The following is a 23382-nucleotide window of genomic DNA, read 5'->3' as shown; positions in this document are numbered from 1 at the left end:
TAGTATCTTAGGCAAAACAGGAATATAAAAAAATCTGCTAGTTTAATTTTAACCTACTTCTAGATATTGAAGTAGATGGAAGTAGTAGAAACATAACCTAAAATTAGTAGGTTTGGGATTTAATTCTGTCTTAATTTTAATTATAGCAACTTTGTGGGGTACAACCTGCCGTGCTTCACCCAGATTTTCATGCAGGATTCCTCCATGCAGTTTGTAAAAAACGTTGGAGAGCAAAGAGATATGAACCCTATTGAAGTACAAGAGAGTCATCAGACACATCAACAATAGGGTTTTGTGTTTCTCCACTCTTTCATAGTATTTTACTCTTCCAGAAATGTTCTGCAGCCAAACCACTATGTCCTGTATCTTATAAATGTCTACCTAGAGAGGATATATAGTAATGGCTTATCACTTGGATGAATAATATTCCATGGGCATGCGAGATTTTCTTCTTTTATAGAAGATACTTGTTTAGTAGAACAATTTGTTTTGTTTTATGGACCACCACGCATTTATTTCTTCATCTGAAGCTGGTGTCAACCTGGTTCAGAGTCTAGGAGAATGAACTGATATGTCCAACTGCCTTGACCTTATCTGTGATAAAATCAAAATTGCAAAAGCATGGAAAAATTGCTGATATAAATCATATGTCAACAAGCTATACCTCCGAGTTTTCTTTCCTTCTAAAGGATTTACAGAAACTCTGACCTCCATGTTTCATAATCAAATTAAACCTTTTAAGATATTATTCCCTATAATCCTATATATGTATGTAGATCCCACCTTATGTATCCTACAGGTTTTTCCAGGCAGATGATAGTGACTCCTGATGTCCTGTCTCTGTTGTCAGTGTTTACCCTCTGACTGCCAAGTGGGATTTGGGACTGACCACAGCAGTTTCTGCTCCTGCTATATCCAACAGCTCTTGCTGCTGCTCTTTTGGAAGCTGTGCCTCTCCTGCTCAGCTCTGAGCACCCAACCAGTCTGGATTTAGGGCAACTTGACAGCAGCTGGGGCTAACCAACCCTGCTGGGCAAAACTGAGCAGGCACTCCCAGGATCTGTACAGATGCATGGTCAGCAAGCCTGGGCAAGCATTTCTGCTGGGAACAGCACTCATTTAAGAGTCCCCTGGGGAAGCTACCTGCCAAGAAAACCTAAAATTTATTGCCTCAGTTCCCTGCGTCAGCAGATAGTTATGGACCAAAACCATGGAAGGGACAGACGTGAGCGTGTGGGGACAACATTGCCACCAAGGGGACTGTGCTGTCAAACTACCTCTTGATGTGTAGAGCTGGCTTCTAGTAGAGTTCAAGCTCTTGTTGGTCAGGGAGTGCTTGAGTCTTCCTCTGGCATGGTTGTTTCTGCAGCCACTGAACATGGCTGAAATCTCCAGTATGGTCCATCTTACCTTTGAGTGTCCACCTTGTAGCCTGACTACTGAGGTGGTAGAAAAATGCACCATCATGGCATTGGAAAACGTTCTCGTTGCTGTCTGCATGTGAAATATCATTTCTTAAGAAGTTTTGTTTAGAAATAGATGTTTTTCAGCCAGGGATTTGCCAAAAGCATTTGGTAGCTTGGTATTCTAGGGTTTATGTGTAATTCTTCTGAAGCGGCTCCTCAAGGTCAAATATTAAATGTTTTCCATCACCAATATTTATTTTCCAGTAAATGGGAAATAGTGTTCATCTTCAGGTCCCCTACAATCAAATTTCATTCTTTCCCTCCTGAAGCTGACCTAAACATTTTTCCAAGTGAAAATTATCACTCTGTTTCTCTTCACAGAACTCAGAACCCAATGGTTTGCATTTTTCCCTCTCTGATTTATGTATGGCCCAGACTACAAGAAATAAAATACATTGTGCTACTGTACAGTGTCCATGTGTTGTCCTTTAAAGAGCAGCTTTACCCATAACGAGCTGCTCTTCTGCTGCACTCCACAAAATGCCAAATACAATGCAAAGCATGGGTGAGGGGAAAGCAAACATGAAAGAGTCCATATGTAATTTCTTCTAAAATGACTCAAACATTTCATGTCAGTTATTTTATAGAATTATGCATTGTTGATATGAGGACAGCATGAACCCAGAAGAGAAAAAGCAAAATTGCAATCAAAGATAACCTTTAAATTTTAAGCCTTGGTCTGAATTACATATTTTTCTAATCAGAATAACTAACTTTCCATCTTAATTGGTGCATTATGGAAAAATTCCAGGGACTAAAAGTACAGCAGGAAGACACATTACTCTAGTCTTGTGCAGCTAGACAAAGACTCCAAAATCAGAAAGCATTATGTATAATGAGGTCTGAATACCCCATCTTAATTTTTCAATATAGTATTTTTAACTGCTGGATCTACAACAGTTCTTATTTTTGAAGTTGTTCAGTCTTGATTTAAATGCTTTGCATGATTACGGGTCCATTACAGTTGTACATAAATTGTTCTAGAGTTGGGATATTGTGAAAAGACTGATTTATTGAATTTGTTCAGCTTTGTCTTTTGCCTGTTAGCTCAGGTTACTTGCTTTTTAGTCTGGGTTGCAGATATTTATATTACATTAGATCTTCTATCCAATTTGTAGAAAGCCCAAACATAAGACAACCACCTCTGGTTCCCCTCTTTCATGAGCTAAAGAGATTCTACATACAAAACCCAAAACAGCCAAGGAAGTGCTTCATTGCTGCACATTAAAGAGCCACAGTAGTAGCTCCGCTTACATTAACACCAAAGCCACTCTCTGTCTTGTCTTCACTCAGATTTATGGTTTACTTCTCTTGTCTGAAGAATGACTGAATCCTTTGGCAAAGCACTTCAACCACCCACTTCTGTGCCATCCTTGGATTTTTTTGTTTGGGTCATAAATTATGTAACTCCCTGGTTGCCTCATAAGTGTGCTCTCATGTTGTATTGTGAGTGTGGCAGAGGAGGAGATGGGCACAAACCCAAGCAGCAAAGACAAGGCTGACCTAGAAGAGCTGATCATTCTTACATTCACATGCCTATAACTGTGACAAACCTGTTTCGGTTGGGGTTTTATCCCTCTAGTTGTAACATCATTATGATAAAAATACCAGTTTATTCTCCTATTCCTGTTTTGCCAAAGTGTTAAGTATCCAAAAACCAGACTACTGATAGTCTGTGTGACTGTAAAGCCAGCTCCAGCAACAGCAATGTAGGCTGTGTTGACAGGAGTTTAGCAGATATTGTCAGAGTGTATTACTGAATTATTCAGTGTCACCATTATTTTTGTTCTGCTGCTTTTCATGGATTCACTGACAGAGAAGTGATAGTTTGTATACTGAGATCAAGAGATCCCTTGGATTCTTGAAAACAACCTGTGACTGGCATAACTGCAATGAGTTCTTGTTTGCTTGAATGGACTGATTTGCTTCAGGTAGCTGACAGCAAGGCAATTATGTGAAAATTGGAAGTGTTACATCATGAGGAATTGGCTGTTTGTACACATCCAGCTGTTTAAGAAGCAGGACTGGAAGAGTGATAAAGAGAAAGCTGATGTTTGCACAAGTTAGTAGGGGGAAAACAATCACCATTAAGTGTGAAAGAGCAAAGTTCATTGCATAAGACAGGCAAGTGACTGGAGAAACTAATATTCATCCAGTTGTTACATGCTTAGAGGAAAAAGTAGGGCTTGGGAGGCCCATGCTGCACCTTTGTATCAGACTCACACCTATATACTCCTATTTTTTTCCTCAGTGCAATGGGATAGTTGTCCATGCTTGCCAGTTCATTCTGATCAAGAGAGAGTGTGAATTTGCAGGCTGTTCCTTCTCTTTGTGGACACTCTTCTTTCACCTGTTCTGATTTAACCTAATCAACTCCTGAAAAGAAGTCAATTTTGACATAGTATTTTGATTAATCAGAATAATGTTTTCTTCTTTCAGAATAAGCCTGGTTTTGCACTGGGTTGTTCAGAAACAGCTATTCTGAAAAAGCAGCTATTCAAACAGCCCTACAGTAACTCCACTATGGAGGTGAATCTTCAAGAAAGTCATGTGAGACTGCTGGGGGAGCGGTATAACATAAAAGCAAGGATATTCTCAAGCATAAGTCAGCAAGAAAAAAATTCTCCATGAAAATTAATGTCTTAACTTCCTTATCTCAGCACCCCCAGCCACAGCAGTTAGAAAGCATGCCACAGAGAAGGGCTCTGGTTTTGAGTCTCACAGCCTCTGGTGTGGCTGTCAATGTGCTTCTGCCCATCCAGGGCTGAAGGGAGCCCTGCTGCTGCTGCTGCTTCCTGGGGCCGAGCCCTCCTCCCCCCCGTGCCCGGTGAGAAGGAATTCCACTCGCCTGGGCATTTGTACAGAGCCCTGCTGCTCTGCTTCCCTGCAGCCCCATGGAATCAGGGATGCTCCCTTCTGGCCCCAGAGGGTCTGGGAGGCTGTGCCTGCATCCCTGCACCTCCAGCCCTGCCAGCGCAGCCCTGCCCGCAGCCCCCCCAGCCCCTGCCTCTGCTGCTGCCCCAGAGGGCCTCACTGGGTCCCCCGCTGTGCTCACACAGCTGAAGTGCTCAAAAAAGCTGCTCTGGCCGTGCTTTTATGGGCTTGCTGTGCACCCAGCAGGGACACCACCTTGGGCCACCCTGAGCACAGGGCGTGCGTGCAGCCTTCCTTCCTTTTCATTTTCTCCCCGGGAGGCGGAGAAGAGTGAGTTTTAAATACAGCGCTGAGAGTTCAGGGCTGCTAAGCAGAGCCTGCCTGATTGCAGATGCAGCTGGAGCTCCTGGCTTAGTCCTGGCACAAGCAAGTTAAGGACAAAAGGTCTTCGCTCCTCTTATGCAAAGAGACAATTTCTGTGGCAGCTGAGGGCAGCATTAGTATTCATGCCTTGGCTGGTCTGGCAGCAATGCAGCTAACTTGATATTAACTGTGGCACAATGACTGGGCTTTATGGGCTGTTTCTTAATATATACCACAGGTAGCCAACCAAATGTTTCTTTATCCTATTTTCCTTGGGGTACCTGCTGCTCCAACAATGGCCTTGGGTTTTTCTTGCAGTGGTGGTGGTTTTTTAAGAGTCATAGGCAGGTTCCCCACTGGGCTCATTTATTGTCGTGTTGTAATTTTGTGTTGGTTTATTTTCCAGATGACCAAAGTTCCTCTTAAACTCAAGTCATCTGTGTTTACAAATATTTTATTGTGTAATATACTAAAGCTTTTTCCCAGCATTTGAACTGGACCATAGATTTGATGCTGAGACATTTCCACATTGTATGCATTAGATATGTGTTACCCTGAATGACTAATGGAAATTATTTCTGCTCCAGGAAGCAAAATGATGCTGAGTGAAAGAGAGAAGAGGGTTTATATGGAAACAAGAGTATATTCCCCTTTGCTCAGGCCTGCTGAAATGCTCTCTCCCCTGCCCCCTCGTTGTGTATCTCACCACAGCACAAGGGTGTGCCAGAACATGTTCCCACAACCTTTCAACCCATTCAGCACAGCCTGCAACTTTCCTGGCTATTTTTGTGTACTCCACTCAATGATTAAGTGCCCAGGACTGTGATAATACATCCTTTCAGCACTGGCAACCAACAAAATGCAGTCTCAGCTGCTCACAAACAGCTTTTCCAGTTCTTCTTCCTTAAAAAAAATGGATTATTGATAGATTATCCTTCTGATCATAAGGGTGTAAACTTGGAGACGTGTTCTTCCTGGCAAGGACTTCAGCTCTTAGTAATCAAGGATTATTCTTGTTGACAATAGGGGTTCTGCATCTAACTGAAGCCCCTTGCAGGCTGCCTTTGCCTGCTATAAACAAAGTGTCTCATCTGCAGCTGAAGATTAACCACGTCTGGGTCGAAACAGGGCAGCTATTCAATTTTACAAAGCTGAAGCACACAGTAGTTTCCTGAACACCTCTGGTTGTATAGTGGTATTTTAGCTTTGCTTCAGCTTCTCAGTCTATTTACCAAACAGGCTATAACCCTGCTGATGATTTGTCCTCAGTAGTAAAGCCCCTTCTGTCTCTGACATCTGAGTTTTTGCATTGCTCAGTCACACTCGGGTGCTTTGAGCCCTCACTCCCCCAGCAAGATTAATTCAATCTCATATTGACCAGGTGAAAGGGTTTACCATCAATTCACTGTGGTTCATTGTTCTTGTCAATACCAGAACAGAGTCTTGTGGTCTGGGTCGGGGTGCAGTGATACCCCCCAATAAACTATTTCAATTTCTCCTTCAGGATCAGCTGACAGAGACCAAAGCACAGCACATCCATGGCAGCTGACTGACAGCTTGCTGGCAGCTTACAACCCAAATCATGCCTGCTTCACATTATACCCTGGTGAACTAATAAAAATAAAACAACAAAATGGGAGCTCTTCCACTGAGCAGAGCAGGGGAGCATCAGCCACTGCAATGTGGGCAGGATGTGACAAAATCAGAAATCAGAACTTTTGGTTCCCACCTTCCCACTCACCTTCAGGAGTGCCTGAATCCTTGAGGAGCCTCCATTGCCTGAGCTTCCAGGCAGGCTCTGCAGCAATGCTTGAAGGAGTTTGTCTTCCAAGGACCTCTGGCACAGTGAACATTTCAACATTAAAGCTTGACTCACTAAACAGAGCAGGGGTTAAATGTAGGGAACCACACTGAGGGTCTGGCCCTGCACATACCTGCAGAGACAGGTGATTTTTGATGCCAAGGTCACCTGCGGGTGATTTTTAATGCCAAGATCACCTTCTAGGATCAGGATCAGGCACCAGAAGAAAGCATTCCCCTGATGGGCTATCTCTGATTCTACAAGATATATCCTCCGAGCCCCACATGGCAGCCAGAGGAAAGTCTCGATCCAGAAGCAGAAAAGGAGGCTGTTTTGGGACCTGCCAGCCATGGCCAATAGGAGTTGTGCAGGCAAAGGGCCAGACTCCCACAGATATAAATCAGTCAGGCTCCACTGACATCCCAGCTCTGCTCGTTCACACTCAGGGAAGGTGTTGCTCACCATATTTCAGGTGTTAGATTCTAATTTACACTCACTCTCTGTCCCACTACAAGGTAAACACATTCATTGGCAGGCTCTTGGCTGAAGAGGGTGCTGCATTATACCTCTGGTTTCATTCTAAAAAGTAAAAGCAAAACCTTAGCCTAGCCCTCCCAAACTACGGTATGAAAATGCATGCCAAAACTGTGCTGTAAAAATATTTGGAATGTTAAAAATAGATTGGCATTTGAATAGCTGTTGAAAGGGGAAGCAGTCCCAACTAAACCTGGCATGACCAAAGCTGTTTGTTTTCCCTACACTTATTTCCAAGCAGGTTCCAGCACACAGGGAGATAATTTCCTCATGGGGGCTTTGTACCCCAGGTGGTGGCAGCTTTGTATCCCACTGGTGGCAGCTCCCAGTGTGACTGTAGCTGGTTCCCCACTGCTGTCACCTGCCTTCCTGGCCTGGCATCCATTCTGGCCATTGCCGTCATCAAACTGGAAACTTTTTCGCCACGGGAAACTATGAAGCTTGAGTTAATGAGAACAGAAATCTCACTTAGGGAAAGACTAGCATCTTCAAAGTTTAGCCTCTGAACCTCTTCTCTGCTATTTTAAAGGCAGAACCTACTGATTTATCAAATCATCAGACAGATCAATGCATGCAAACATTGTCTGCTTTCTCAGTGCCCTGTGCTGATGTGCTTGCACATTGCTCATTTTCCATACTGAATTCATGCTGTACTAAATCAAACATTCATATGTAACTCTCTGCAGCATCCTATTCATGGCAAAATAATGATACCTTAGAAGCATATTTTCCCAGCTCAACTCTTAAGTACCAATGTATTTTTATACAATCAATATTCATCTTTAAATATGAGAGACCTACAGAATCTCTTATGAATCTTTTGAAGGGCCAGAACATGGGCCAAGTGGAAGTGCCACACTATGGAGAGGGGAAGTGATACCAAGAAGAGTGATGAAGTCAATGTTTTATGAAGCCAATGGATAGAGAGAAAAGCAGTAGATAAATAATCACACGTTATTCTTGTCCAATTTAAGCTTCAAACCATCATTAGCAAGAGCGTGCTGCCAGTAGAATTATCAATGTCTTCTGTGATATTTTACATGACCATATTTGTGTGTGTTTCTAAATAAAATCTCCTCTGCATCACACTGCAACGGTCAGCTTCACACTTTTTCAGGGCAAAAAGCTTCACCTTTGTTCTTTCTTGCCAGAATGCCTCACTTAAATTGTGCCTGGGTTTTTGATGGCTGCCTGAGGTGGTTTCTCTGTGTGCTAGAAGAATCATTTCAAAAGGCTTATTTGTTCTAAAGTACACCAGAGGAATGCAGGCAAGTGCACTGGTGAGGGAAAAGATAAACAGAGCAAACAAAAAGAGCAGTTTAATCTTGCTCAGCTGTATCTCAGCTGCAATTCTACTTTCTCTGGGCAGCTTTGACACAATCAGATGCAAGAGGATGGCAAGGAAGTGAAATTTGCAGTAGCACCCAGCCCCACCTTGAAACAAGACTGAAACACCCACAGCAAAGGAAAGCCTCACTCACCAAGCCATAACACACAACAGAAATTTGCTCTACCACAGCTGCAATTTATTGGTAGTCTCTTACATTTCTGTACCTATAGTGTGTGGCAGGAAGCTATCAACTGCATTATCACACATAATGGTTTCTGCTTAGCAAGGCTGCAGATGAGTCATTAGATCCACCAGCACAAGTTCTGTGTGCTGCTTCATGCCAGGCACATCCTGACGAGCCAGGGCAGCAGGGTGGCCATCTGTACCCCTGGGGATGCCCACAGGACAGGAGGCTGGAGCTGAACCCTCTTCTTGCCAGCAGCAAGTTCTCTGCAGGTTGTTTGACATTTTTCTCTTTGTTTCTCCTTCTGTGTAAAGCTGTTCCTCTCCATTTCATCTGATGCTGTTGGTGTCTCCCATTGCAAAGCACTTTAAAATCATTGCACGGAAGGACATCCACAGAGATGCACTTTACAGCTCCAGGGTAACTGGTGGGATGAGGAGAGAGCACATTGCCCCCCCACATCCAGAGAGCTAATGTAATTACAGGCTTTCTTAATCACAGCTGGGGAAGCAAAAAAAAAAAGCTTCACTCTCCTTCTTTCTGGCATCTCAGTGTGGATGAGAGTGGGAAAACCCAGGAAAGGATCACTATGGTAGGGCTGTGAAATAATATTTAAATCAACATCCTAAAGCAATAAAAGGAGTTTGCTTCACAGGATGATTTCTTTATGGTGACATTTTATTATACTTCAGGTTTGCTGAAGCCTCCAGAAAATGTCATCTGGTCCAAATGAATAAGTACTTAATCAGTAGAAAACCCTTCTCACTCTTTTCATGTTGTTGCAGTGCTGCCACAAGCCACCCAAAAAGGCAGGCTTGGGCCAGGGAATCCCTCCCCACAGCCCTTGTCCACAGCAAGACCTGTGCCCTGTTCCCAGGAGGCTGCCTGGCTCCAGCAGGGTCCCTGGGGCTGCACTGCTGTGCCTGCACCTTGGGCTTGGCTTTTAGCCTCCTTTACCAGATCTGCTATTTACCAGAACCCACCCTTGGACCAAAGCAGGTTTCCCTCCTCCACTTTGACAACTGGAAAAACACAGACTTATTTCAGAGATGAATGGTTTGAGGGGCGTCACAGCTGATTAACAAAAATCCTCTGTAAGAATAAGCCTCCCCTTTGAGCTACTTTCAAATAACCTTTAGCACAAATGTCTCTCCAGGCTCAGGACAGCTGAATGCAAAGCAGACAGGTCCCAAGAGCTCAAAGAGTTTTCCCCTGCTCTCTTGTACTTCTCTCTATCTTTTTGCCATGTTGCATTTGCATTTAAAAGTAACAAATGGGCAAAAATTACACCTTGTGGGAAGTTTATCTCTGTTCACATGATCTGCTTTCTTTTTTTAGCAGGATGCTTCCTGTATGCTCAGGGAGGTCAGTCACTGTTTCTGGTAAACTGCATTCCCAGAAGAGAAGGGAGTGCAGGATGGGCAGGTTCTGGATAAGTAGCTAAGTAGTCCCTGACAGCACAGGGGATTCAAAGGGAAGAATTTATTTTTTTTTTCATGCAGGAATCCCCCTCCCTTCAGGCCTCCTGAGACACTGGCAGGGTGAGCACAGCATCTCTTGTTGCAAACCCATCAGAGACGCAGCTGCTGAGTTCAAGCATGAGGGTGAAAGGAAGATCAAAACCACTGTGCAGTGTGCTGTGCTGCCCTCAACTGCACAGAGAGCCCTGGGGCCAGCTCTCCTCCCCCTTTCTGGAGGCAAAGCTTGGGGCACTGCCCCCTGCCCCAGAGACACCCAGGGAGAGGGGAGGGAAGCCCTGCACAGCCCCTGTGCCATTTGGGTTCAGCATGCCCAGATCAGGTGGGAGAGCAGAGGCCATCCCTCCTTCCTCCCTCTCCCAGCACCACCGTGGGTCATTTGGCTCCTCAGTGTCCAGGACCTGGCTGGAGACCTCTTGCCCACAGTGCTGGCAGAGGCTCTGGTCATTCTTTCCATGTGATATATATGGTAACAGAGTTTGCACAAGGTCAGAGCTGGGAATAAATTCCATTGCTCAAATAGGAGAGAGCTAAGTTTCATTCACTCGCCGCTGTTCCAGCTCAGTGTCAACGCTGTTTGTTAAGGGTGACCTATTACAGGTGACCTACAGGCTGCCCTGGAAACCAAATTCATTTTTTATCTCTCCTCCAAGCTGGCAAAAGCCCCTTGGTAGAGGCAGTGACTGAGCTGGGTGTGTTTGCTCCAGCCAGCCTGGGGGTGCTGCCCAGGCTGCTCCTTTGGGCACCACTGAGGGCACAGCCCAGGGCCAGGCACAGCACGCCTGGGAGCCACAGGATCTCTGCCTGTGACTGTGCCATGGGCCCAAATGAGGTGGCAGAGTGCTGATCTTGGCTGCCTTTACTGCTTCCAGAGGTCACTGCTGGCACTGCTCTCCCAGGCCACGCCAAGCCGCCAGCCCGGCCTCTCACACGGCCGCTGGGCAGCCCCAGTGGGGCTCCCAAGCCCTGCTCCCAAAAGGCTCATCCTGGCTCCAGTGGGAAAATCCCTTTCGTGCAGCTGGATGTTGAAAATATGTCCAATCACCTGCCAAAAATCAAGCAGTTGGAGGCTGTGCTAATAGATGCACAAAGAGACAGAATTACGCATTACAGACAGTTAAAAATGAATGAAAAATATCTGACATTTCAACAGCCCTGAGCACTCATCCTTGCAACTTACAAGAGGGAGTAAAAGGACACTAAATGTTCCATGTGTGGTGTATATTAAATATGGCAATTGTGGATTGAAGACCATTAATCTCTGCTGTTTTACCCAGATCACATAGAAAAGACTTAGTTTGGAATACCTGAAATATGCAAGTGTTGTTCAGGTTAATAAATTATGGGCAAATCAACTGTCCATGTTCATAACAACTCTTTGGTGAATATAAGAGAGGAAAAAAAGTTCTCATCTGAACACAGCTAATGGCTTTTACAAGGTCCCGAGTAGGAGGTTACCTAACACACATTTAATTTGAATGATGGATCTGCCTCACATCTGTGCACCAGTGTTTGAGATCTGCTCAGATTCCCCCTGCAGTTGAGGTTAAATTAGTATTTATACACATTTATCACTGGTTGAACAGCCAAGAGTGTCATTTCAGGTAATGATGTCTGGAATAGGGGGAATACATGGTGGAATAATAAAACAATCAGACCATAGATCATATTGGATGGTGTGAATTCAAAATATTAAAACTGCACCAAGTGAAGGTGCTTCATCATCGTGCTGGTTTGGATACTCAAGAAAACCATTCTCTGTTTTTGCTATCAAGACACTGGACTAAGTGAAATTTAGGTCACTCATTTCTTCCTAAACAATTCCTGTTCATTAATTCAATTTTGAGAATTTAGAGGAAAGTGTCTTTTTACACTTTGATATATGTATGGAGAGGGAAAATGTGTTTATAGGATGGCAGGTGGTGTAATTTACATGAGGAAACTACCACTGAAAATTGATCTCTCAAATCCAATAGCTCACCACTGTACAAACATAGAGCTACTGTAGTCTCAGTTTGCAGAAGTTTTAACATTTCAGAAAAGCAAAGCAAATTACAGTCATTTCTAGATCTCCTACCACACATTACTAAATTTTAAATTGTAATCCATATGTGTACCAGAACCAAAGACAATTCCTGCCCCAAGGAATGATCAAATCTAGTTGACTGATGAAAGCATAATCTATTACAGGTAAGCCACTTCCATATTTTAGAAGTGTCTAATTAGACTTGAAAACATGCCTGCAAAATCTGCTGGTACCTTGTATTTATACAGATACAACCTCTCTCCCTGATTTAGGGGCCAATCTGAAACCTGTACTCTGTTTATTTTCATTTTGGGCTTCCTCAGTGGCCCCATCACTTGTTCACTGACAGCACACTTGAGAGCCTCTGTCGCTGGAGTTGTTTCTGCTTGGAGGCTGTTTGAGATCCTTGGGGTGCCAAGGTGATAAGCATCACACAGGTCTGTAAAGCAGGCTAGCAGGGCTCACTCTGATGGAGGTGCTATGAGGGGAAAGGCTAAGGATATCTTGGGAGAGCATAAACAAAGTTATCTCCACAAGGAGTAAACAGATCCAGCTCGTGGCAGGGAAGAAGGGTGGGAACTATGTCTGAATTAACGTTCTCTGCTTGCATTGCAAAAGATTGAATGTGTAAGTTGAATTAATTTAAAGAGACATCCGGATGTTTACAAAGATCTTCCTTCTGTTTTCTATTCCAAATACATTCTCCTTTGAAATACTGAGCCTTAAGCCAAATGCTTAAGTCTTTAATAAGAATTTTTGACTAAGTAATAAAATTAATAATGACTTCAGGTTTTGGCCATGGGTAAAAAGAAATCTTCTTCCTATGACAGAAAAGAATAATCCATTGATATGAAGTATCTAAATGGTCACTGACATGATTTCATTTCATAAATCCCTGACCACTGATCTTTCAAATGCTTTGTAGTTTGAAACAGATACACTGCATGCTTTAGAAAGTCCTGAATTATGCACTTTTTCCAGCCCGAGAATGCAAACCTCTCATGTGATTAATACTTGTTTTTAAGACAAAGCCTTGAGAGGGAGTGAGATTAGCTGGCCTACAGTGTGATGGTTCTCTCCTGGGCAGATGTGCTGGGGAAGCAAAGGGCACTTCTGACACATCTGTCCAGAGGCAGCAGCAGTCTGGCTCTCCTCTCTGGTTGGTGGCACAAAATATTCCTGTTGCATTACTGCCATCAATAAATCACCCTCTCCCTCATGACAGATTAGGTGATATTATTGTGTTTACATAAAGCACAATCAATGCTGCTGACTCAAACAATTCCCAGTTGGTGTAGCAGAGGATGTCCCTACAGCCACCAGGGCCTGGCCCAAACACACTGCAGGCAGTTAAATACCAGTAAAACAGAGAATTGCATTGTAACTTGACTGCTCTCAGTGAATTACCTTCTCTCCTGTTATATTCCAGAGATCTCTTCAGTGGACAGTTTTTTCTCCTACTGGATACTGTACAGTATCCAAGTGACAAGCACAGGACACTTCAGTAGGAAAAAATAAATCCCAGGTTATCTGCTGAATTTGATTACTTTACTGAAGGTTATATTCCTTTCCCAAGTTGCTTTAGCATCTCTGAACTGTGCCAAAATTGCTTCTCCTGTGTGGCTGAGGTAGAACATTTAGTATTTCCTAAAGATATGGAGTGAAATGCATCCTCAAGATGAACAGAAGAGATGAGTCCATGAATCTTCTGGATAGCTTTGTGTTTGTCACCCCAATGCTGCATCACCTGGCCAGGAGTGTGTGTGCTCTTTTAGGGACATCCATGAACTGTTGGTGGATAAAAACAGGACAACAAACTGGGATTGGCCAAGTCAAGCAATATACTTGGATATATATATATATATATATCCATAGATAATGTATCTGTGGATATATATCCACAGATACCTGGACAGGTGTAATCAAGGAAAGCAATAGAACACTTCAAGTCTAAAATCTACAACAAAAATCTTTCAACAGTATTGAAATTCAACATATTGATATTCAACAGATCTAAAATCTTTCAACAGTATTGAAAGAAAAGACAGATTAGAGCAAATTTCCTTAAGCTAGGCTTGGATCAGTAAACTTGATATATTCTGAAGGAGGAATTTTTAAAGATCAGTACCTCCCCTCTGTAAATTAGCCCATTATCTCAATACAAGATATCTGTATCTAGCAATTGATAGAATTCTAGTAACAGGGCATTTTTCTGACCATCACAGACAACCTGATTTTTAAACAAAACTAAAAGAATTATTTTTTTCAAATGCACTGGAGGAAAAAAAAGGTGGGTAGCTGTATTTGTGTAAAATCCCCTCCCTGCTTCTCCTCCCTGTGTTTTGTAGAGGAACAAAGCTCTTATCTTGGATGTTTAAATTCCACAAACCCAACAACAATGGAGTGCTCATCCCTGTGACGTCTGAATTTCCTGTGTGGCTCAAACCCCTCCTAAGTGAGATATCCTTGATCACAGACCAGCCACTCTTGAAGTTGCAAGAAATCCCTGTGAGATGGTGGGACAGTTTTTTATATCACTGCTGAAATCTGTTCAAGGCAAGCTGAGAGAGGCACACGTGGACTGGCTACACCTCCCTTGTGAGGTGCAGCACTTTGCACCATCTTCTGCAACCCTGAGGGTCCCTGCAGTGAACTGAAGCCTAATTCTGTTGCCTTTAGAAAGAAGGCCCAAAAAAAAAAAGTGTGCATTATTTTTATTCCTGTGCTGGTGACCACAGCATTGCGCAAGAGTGGAAGGAAGGAAGTGAAGAAAGTGGGTTGTTGTGCTCACTCACTCACATCAACAACTCTCTGGAGCTCCTCAAGCTGCTGAGAAGGGCATCTCAAATGTGCTATGAGAGGTAAACAAAGCTCTGGGTGTACCAAGGATATGGAGGGCAGTATTAATCACATCTCAGGGGACCTCTTTGCCTCTCCAGTTCAGACCCCGTATGCAAACATCAGACATATCAACAAATAAAATATGTTACACAGCAGTGCCATGACTGTGCTTCAAAGGGGATGAAGCTACTTTCCCAAGTAGCTGCCCAGAGTTATGTTTGTTTTATGAGCCAGCTTTAGCTGCACACAACTTCCACTGGTGTAAGACCTGCCTACTGCACACCTCTGCTAAATTAATTGCTTGTCCTAATCAGCTACATAGTTTGCAGTTCTGTTTCTCCTGACCTCAGACACATTTATTGTAAGAGGGGAGTTGATGCACAAATGGCATGTTTTTCAGCAGTGTGTCTGTTCCTTGAAAGGAAGGTAGTTTGCTGATTTTTCTACAAAAAAATTCTAATGATGACTGTTTTTCCTCTCTTTTCAGCCTTTACACACACTCTTATGGCTCTGAAATAGGTGCCCCTTCAACAGACCCTGCACAGCTGGACCCCAGTTGTGGGCAAGTGCCTCCCTTTCCACAGAAAGATTTAACTTCATCCTAAAATTAATTAGGCACTGGCCTACAATTAAACATCCAAGCCTCTATCTTCAAAAGTTTTCACCTTGTGCTGCAGTCCCCACTCTCCCTCACTGCCAACAGTGCTAGCCCCAGGATGATGCCTGCCACCTTCCTGGTGGTCCCAATGAGGAAGAAAGAAATGGAACAGGGATTGTAAGGGTCCACCCAGCTCTGGGTGCATTTGGCTGTTTTCATTTTAAGTTCAAAGCCTTCTACATGGCAGCTGATTAGGAGACTTTCCAAAATCTACAGGAGGCTGGGAAGGAATCCAGCATCACAAAGAGTATCCTGACAGAAACAGAAGAACTGGCAAATAAGCATATGTGAAACGTACCCCTTTTTGTCACAAGCAGAGGCACTGTTTTCCCAACAAACACCCAATCCATCTGGTAAAGAGCAGCCACTACCTGTCTCTGTGGATATGATCCTTGCTGCCCAGACAAAGGGAGTTTTAAGCAAGCAATCCCTTTACCCTATACATTGCCCTCTTCTTACCCCATTACCTTTCCAGTGTTGCTACCCTTTTGTAACAGATGATATTTTTCTGACATCCTAGACCTACAAAATGATAGCAGAGTCATGCAAATAGGCTCATTTGCAGAGATAAGAATTCATCACGAGCACTGTTTTACAGGACTGGGCCTTATATTTTTCCTTCAACTCTGCAACAATTTCTCTCCTGCCAAATCCCTTTCTGTCTAGATCCTGCTCTTACATTCAGACTCCATTTCCTGTGGCTTTGGTTTGGCTGGAGTTTATACTCTCTTTTTCTTCTTAATCCCTCAACTTTCTTTTGCAGTATTTTATTTTTGCTTCTCAAGCTCCTAATAGTGTTTCTGTAATCAGATTTCTTCTGCACAGCTTCTGAAAAGGCAGCACTGCAGGTCTGTCTCAGAGCATTAGTTTGCAAGCATTAGAAGAGGCAGAGAAAAACCCTCTGTGTCTAAATCCTGCCATTTAAACTACTATAATGGACGATGCTCGCAGAAAGTCCTTTATATATATATTTTTAAGGGTATCTCAAGTGTCACACACGCTGCAGGCACAGACTTTTTGAGTCAAGGATTTGCACTGACATCGGCATCTCCTCGATTTTCTTCATAAAGCAACGTGCCCAGCTCTTCCCTGCTATGTCCTCGCCCCTCTCCAGCGGCTGCAATAACAGCAGAAGTGATTCAGAGGAGCGAGCAAGAGGCTCCTGCTTTGTGTGTAGCAGTGAAAAGCCCAAGGACAGAGCAAGGCAGTGCTGCTGGCAGCAGAGCACAGGATAATTAGCCAGCCCTGGTTACACATCCGTTGGTGCAGGAATGGCATACTTTCCTGGTGAGCTGGCAGGTAATAAAGCTTGCGTGCTTACACGTCCATTATGAAGAGGCTTATGAAGAGCCTCTCCTCCTGCAGGAATGCTGGAGTATACATGGAAATGAGTCTGTGGTCACCCAGCACTTCGCAGGTATCCAGCTGCGCACTCAGCACGCACGGAGCGCGCAAAGCTGTGCCAGCCTCCCAGGCAGAATCCAAATATTTCTGCTTAGAGAAGCAAGATCCTTTTAGCTGGAGCAAAGACAAGGCCCATTTGCTTTTAGCACTGTTTGAACCACAGGAAAAAAAAAGCTGTTTCTCATTCTCTTCAAAGAAAGATGGTTGCACATATTTCTCCAGGCCCCCAAGGAATATTTTGTCTCCATCTAAAATCCTCCAGATTACTTCACGAGTTTCTTAGGCAGTATCTCATTGATTACTGTTGCTATAACTCCTCCTAAACAGATAAAATATTTCAACTGCTTCAGAGAAATGTCCCCTCTCTGCAGTGATGTGTGTAGAAATGCCTCTCGTAACTTCTGAATCTGGCTTATCTTTCCCAGGGGCTGAGGCATGACAATCCCCTGCTATTCCTCTCCCTGGTGCTTAGAACTGTGCTTCTGCCTTTGGCAAAGGATAAGGGAGGTCAGAATCTTCCCCCATACATTTTGTTGAAGCTACAGTATTTGAGACAGGTTATTACTGTTAATATTACTAATTGTTTTAGAACATATTTTTACTGTCTTATACTTATGGACTTTATGGAGTGAATGCTACTACTCCCTTCTAGCTACTAACTACTCCCTTCAGGCATACTTCCTTTGAAGCAGCAGGTACAGGGTAAATGCTTCAAAACTCAGGAGCTGCTAGGGTTTAGAATGAATGTGATGATGATTAGTATTTCCTTCAGGAACTTCATGTTTCTGAGATATTCTTAACATTGGACTCTTGCATCTGTCAGACACTCAAAACTCCCATGGGATCTAGGGAAGTTGCAGTCCAGCCAAGTCCACTTATTCCCACAGTTCACTTTCCACACCTCATTAAAAAAGTGATTCAGCATTTCTATTCAAAGCTTCAGCAGCCCTGCACATTAAAAAAGAAACCCTTCAGAAACAAACCCACATATGCTGTTAAGCACATACAGTACTCTCAGTGGGATTATATGGCAATAAGGAAATATTTTTGGGTAAAACACCAAAACAGAAAAACATTTTTAAAAAGCAATGCAATACAAATGAGGCCAGCAGCTCCACATGACTCCAAACAACATTCCAAGGTCTTCAAGGATTCATCTATGCTTACCAGTTCTGCTGCTTTAATTATGCTAACTCAGGGCAGCATAATGCCTTTCTGGCACAGCAGCAAGTATACTGCTACAGTTTAGTCCAGTTACACACATTGAGAATACATACTTATTTATACCTTTGTGTGCAGAGGGCAGATTTTACTAGCTATGTGTATATCTATCTATCTATCTATCTATCTCAAAAGAAAAATCATATGCTTGTTAATAAAACCTTTGGGTCAATTAGGTCAGAAGTCCCAAGTAATTTCACCTTTACTTGAACTTGCTTATTTCTCTATCAGTTCTTCTGGGGTTTTCTTTGGAGATCTCTTTATCGTGACTCCCCTTTGCCTTCCCTGCTGCACTTTTATGTGTGCTGCTGCAGCTGCCAAACTTCTTCCCAGGTTTGATTCCAGGCTTGACTCCTTCCCTATGTGTATGATCATCTGAATTCCATTTTTCCTGACAACATTCACTTCCTCTTTGTTCCTGTGAGCTGGGTTAACAAACCAGCTGGAGCAGAAGGCCAGCATGAGCCCGGTTATTCCAGCAGGACAGGTGGATGTTAAGCAATACTGTTACCTGCTTATTCCTGCATTTTCATATAGAAAGGTAGGGAATGAATACAATTTGAGAGAGGTAGTTTTCTTCTTACCATGAGACTGCCTCATCAGCCTATTTTCCATTGCAAAGAGGTTTCCTTAAGTGCAGATCTTGTTTTTCCCCATGTAGGTTCTCTCTGAGGCTCTTGCACACTCAGATTTATCAGACATTTGAATCAGAAATAAGCAGCCACCCCACAAATGTGGGTAAGGTACCTACATGTGTACATCTATCTTCCCTACTTCTCTGGTAACAGAGACACAATTACTCCTGACAACAGGAGATCACTACTGGAGTGACTCCTCCATGCCTCCTGAAGGGAGTCAGCGTCCCCTCAAGCCCCTGGGCACACATCAACCTGTCCTTCTCTGAGGCAGTCACAAGCTGGAGGCGAGAAGGGAGAGATTCTTCCATCTGAAGCAGACAGTCACCACCTCTGAACACATCTTCATGCCACAGCTGGCACTGGCCATTTGATGAGAAGTCTGAGAGCTCAGGTTCATCTATTACAAATTAATATGCAGAACTGTCTGTTTATGTTAACCACAGCCTGACTGTCCAGGGAGAAGTCCCACAACTCTTTGGACTTGCAAACTTGCATGTGATGTCTCTGCTGGTTGTGTCAGCTGCAGAAACAGTTGTATTTTCAAAAGGGAAGCGTGAGAAGGACATTGGAGAGCTGCCTGCATTTCACTGATGTCCTCCTTGCACATGGGAGAGGTACCAGGCTGCTGTAAAACATCACTCAGGGAACTAATCTGCAACCCCAGACAGGAAAACTCACTTTTGCCTGAAACACTCTCAAGCTTTTATCTCTGGGAGCTGGGGAAGCAAAGGACTGCACAGTGCTCAGTATGGTGGGTGCTTGATCCCTGATTACTTCATGCCAGTCATTTAAACAACCTAGGGAAAAGCCAAGGCAAGGACCTAACTGATGTGACTATTAAAGAAAAAAAAAGCCAAGGTTCAAAGTCTGATTTCCTTCATATTTAGTCCAGTTGAGTGAGAGCAGCCACACTGCAAACCAGGGTGTCAGGAGCAGGAAACTGAAGCCCTGCATTGACTGAAACATCAGCCTGAATCCCGCTCTGACCCAGATCACAAAGATTAAAAGCAACACAATCCCTGAACTAATGAAGTGGCTAAGTGGATAGGACTTAATGACAGTGTGATACTTGGGTTATGGCTTGTGTGCAGTAAAGAGGAACTCTGTGGATAACTGATGAATTTATTTGTTCCCCTTTTTCTCAGCCTCTCCGGAACCAGCACTCACAGTCTCACAGAGTCTTGATCCTGCCAACAATTCAGAGAGGGACGTTAAATGTCAGAAATGCAGTACTGAAATGGCTTAATTTTGTCCAATCAGTGGCTTTTTTTTTTTTTTTTTTTAATTTATATACATTGTAAGCTGTTTAACTGGGGCAGGGACAACTTATTTTCATGGATTTGCATACGGGATTCAAACCACAACTCTTATATTTCAATGGAACACTTGTAGGTGCTTCCATAAAAGAAGTAAAGTAAAAAATCCTACTGTGAGAAAGTCTAATGATTACTGAGAAGAGCAGTAATCCAAGGAAAAGTGACATCTAGTACAGCTCTGTGGCAGTGACAGAGACAGCAAATAAGGCACTAACAGCTCTTGTTAGCAAAGGAGCAATTACAGCACCAGCAGGTGTGGGTGAATGTGCAATCTCTGTAGAAAGGCCTGTGCCTCTACCAGCCAGCTTTACAGCAAAATCCAATGAGATACTGAGCTCCCCAGTGCTGCACAAAGAAGGAAGATGACACAAGACATGGTTGTGGGTCACTTCAAACTGCAGACAGCCCCAAAATACACCACACTTGTTAAACCTATGTGTAGGCAAGCAGCAGCAGTGTGAGCTCAGAGTGGCAATGGTGCTTGAGGGACTCAGACACCACAACAGTGGCTGCCACAGCTGCACTCAGGCTCAGAAAGTGTTTCACAGAGAGCTGCCACTGCAAAACTCCTGTTCCATTTTCATGTGAGTGGGACTAGACTGCAAGGGATGTCATGCAGTGAGAGAGAGTCCATGTCAAAATGGATTAGATGCCATAAAGGACTGGAAAAGTGGAATCCTTTTTTCCCCACTTTTGTTTGGGAAGAAACAAATCACAGAAAACAATGAATCACACTGGGGCCATCTAACCCTTGGGAGACAGGGTGGCAGTTTTGGAGCACTTCTGTGGGCAGCTTCTGGCACCTCTGAGCCCCAGGAGCATTGCAGGTGGCAGGGCTCAGGGTCCACCCAGGTACAGGGGCACTGGGAAGCCTTGAGCTATGGCTCTGTAGTTGGATACCCCTGTATTACTGCCTGCATCTCCTCTAAATCTCCTTACAGACTAATTACTTGGGGGATCCCTATAAACACTGCAGGAAAGTGCCTCATCCTAGGCATTAATATGGCTGCCAGCCCTGTACATGCAGCTGTTTTGTAACCAAAGGAGTGAAGACTGCAATTAGTTGCTCATCTTTCAAGCCTTTATTTTGAAGAAGGTAACACTCCCAGTTACAACCAAAATGATTAAGACACCAGAAACTGCAGAGCTGATGAGTAAATAATAACCATATGACTCATTTCCTAACTCAGAGATGCCTGGAAACTGAAATTAACAAGTCACAGAGCAAAAGGCTTCATCTGAGGGGTTTCATCTTGTCTTTTTATTGTACACAAAACCCAAAAGTCTGCAGTGCCTGGGCCTTGTGACAGTGTCTTGCCAAGAGAGTTTATGGAGGAACCTGCCCTTTGTTATATTAAAGGCTGTGCCTTACAGCGCTTAAAACACACCTTGGAGCAGAATGGATGGCCAGGGGTCTGCAATGCACCTTCCTGAGCTGCTGGCACCATGGGGCTCTCTGTTCCTGGGCTCTTCTTACTGTCCCAGCTGCAGATCACCAGTGCTTTGGGCTGTAATTTATGGAAACAGCCAGATGGATCAGGATGCACCTTAAACCCAAATCTCCTTGCTGCAAGAAAGCTGAGCTTTAAAGGGTAATTAGAATCTGAATTAGAAGAAACCCCCAAGTCAGAGAACCCTGCTTATGTTCATGAGTGAAGGTGCCTGGTCTCCACCAGCTGCTGACACCAGCCTGCTTTTCTTTGCAAACATGTCAGTTCACAAATGGGCCTTGAGGATTTGGGAATTAAATCAAATACACTTTGCAAATCTTGTGTATCCTTTAAGATGCAAAAAACCCCAATTTTGAGGGTGAGTAGTACATAAGTGCTATAAACAGTTCATGTTCATCTCTGAGCAGGAAAAAATGTGTTAGAATATTTAACCTAATCAGGCATTCTAGAGGGAAGCCTTACCTTGGCTGTACCCACAGAAATTTGTTACAAGAGTAAATACATGGTACAGAAATTATTCATCTCACCTTGAAAACTTGCAGTCTGGATTTGGGAGGTTTAGAGATAAAATGTTGAAGCAGGTAAGAAAACTACTTCATCTGAATGTAATTTGAATGTCCAACAGAATGTCATTGTAGTCCCAAGCCACCCAAATAAATGACTGCTCAGAAATGAGACTCAGAGAACATTATTCACAGTTTCAAATTAAGGAATATAAAAAATGGAGAGAGCCTACATTATTCATAAAGGCTGGCCCAGTGAAAGAGCCAAAGAACCTGAGCTTTCAGAAACTTCAGCCAGTGATGATCCTCTGTACAAAGCCATTGGAGCCCATAAATCACTCAGCTGCGGTGGACTTCAACATACACTGCAGAGAAGCCCGGATAAAAAGAGTAAATATTGTAAGAATACAAAAAAATCAATAACAGCCCTGAGCAGCAGAAGATTACTTCCAAATCTATGAATCAGTTCCTTTATTCTTATGTTCACATAGTGCTCACTTGTTCTCAAGAGTTTATGAAAAAATAACATCCTTTCAAATTTGAGGAGAACAAACTGCACCAGAACCATAACCAAAGCATATGGTTTACCTACAATTTCAGCAATTATCAAGTGTGTTATTTTTGAGTAAATACAATTATTAACATGGGCTTTTCAAACATTTAAATATGCTGCCAATTCAGAACAGGCACAATATGTACTTGTCTGTATTTGCAGCAGAAACTAAGACATGTCAGGGTGCTGTTGGCCTCTCTGATTGTGCTCTGGAGCTGCCCCTCCTCTCTGGATTGTGCTCACCTGCCCCTCCAGCCTCACAAATGGGCTGAGGCTGCCCCAGGAGTCCCAGCACAAGCAGAAATGGGAGCTCTCCCATCCTTATGCCCTCACCCTAGCTTCTGAACTGAGACCTGCTTTTCATTTTTCAGCATTTTCCCAAACTGGCCATCCCCCAGTGGTCCTTCCACAGACTGTATTCCCAATCTATTACTTAGCTGCCCTTCAAGCATTTTCCAGTTATCACCTCTCGAATCTAGGAAGGAGGTCAGCAGCAAGAAAACCACAATTTTTACCTCTAACATGACATTGGCCAAACAACCCAGACCACATCTCTCCCTGACATATTGTCTTTTTCTTTGCTTTCATCTGACCATGACTCTAGCAGGCCTGTCATACAGTTGTGTGCCCATTTGTCCCACCTGTATGGCTTCTTTCCCACATTTCTGGTGAAATTCCTGGTTTGCACTAGCATGACTGTGGCAAACAAATCAGCCTTTCATCCAAGGTGACACAGTTACC

The sequence above is a fragment of the Agelaius tricolor genome, unplaced genomic scaffold (assembly GCF_023055355.1).
Source record: "Agelaius tricolor isolate 1412-34295 unplaced genomic scaffold, bAgeTri1.0.p SCAF_1, whole genome shotgun sequence".
Taxonomy (NCBI): Eukaryota; Metazoa; Chordata; class Aves; order Passeriformes; family Icteridae; genus Agelaius; species Agelaius tricolor.
The sequence above is the reverse complement of the archived record's forward strand: the minus strand, read 5'-3'. Positions refer to the sequence as shown.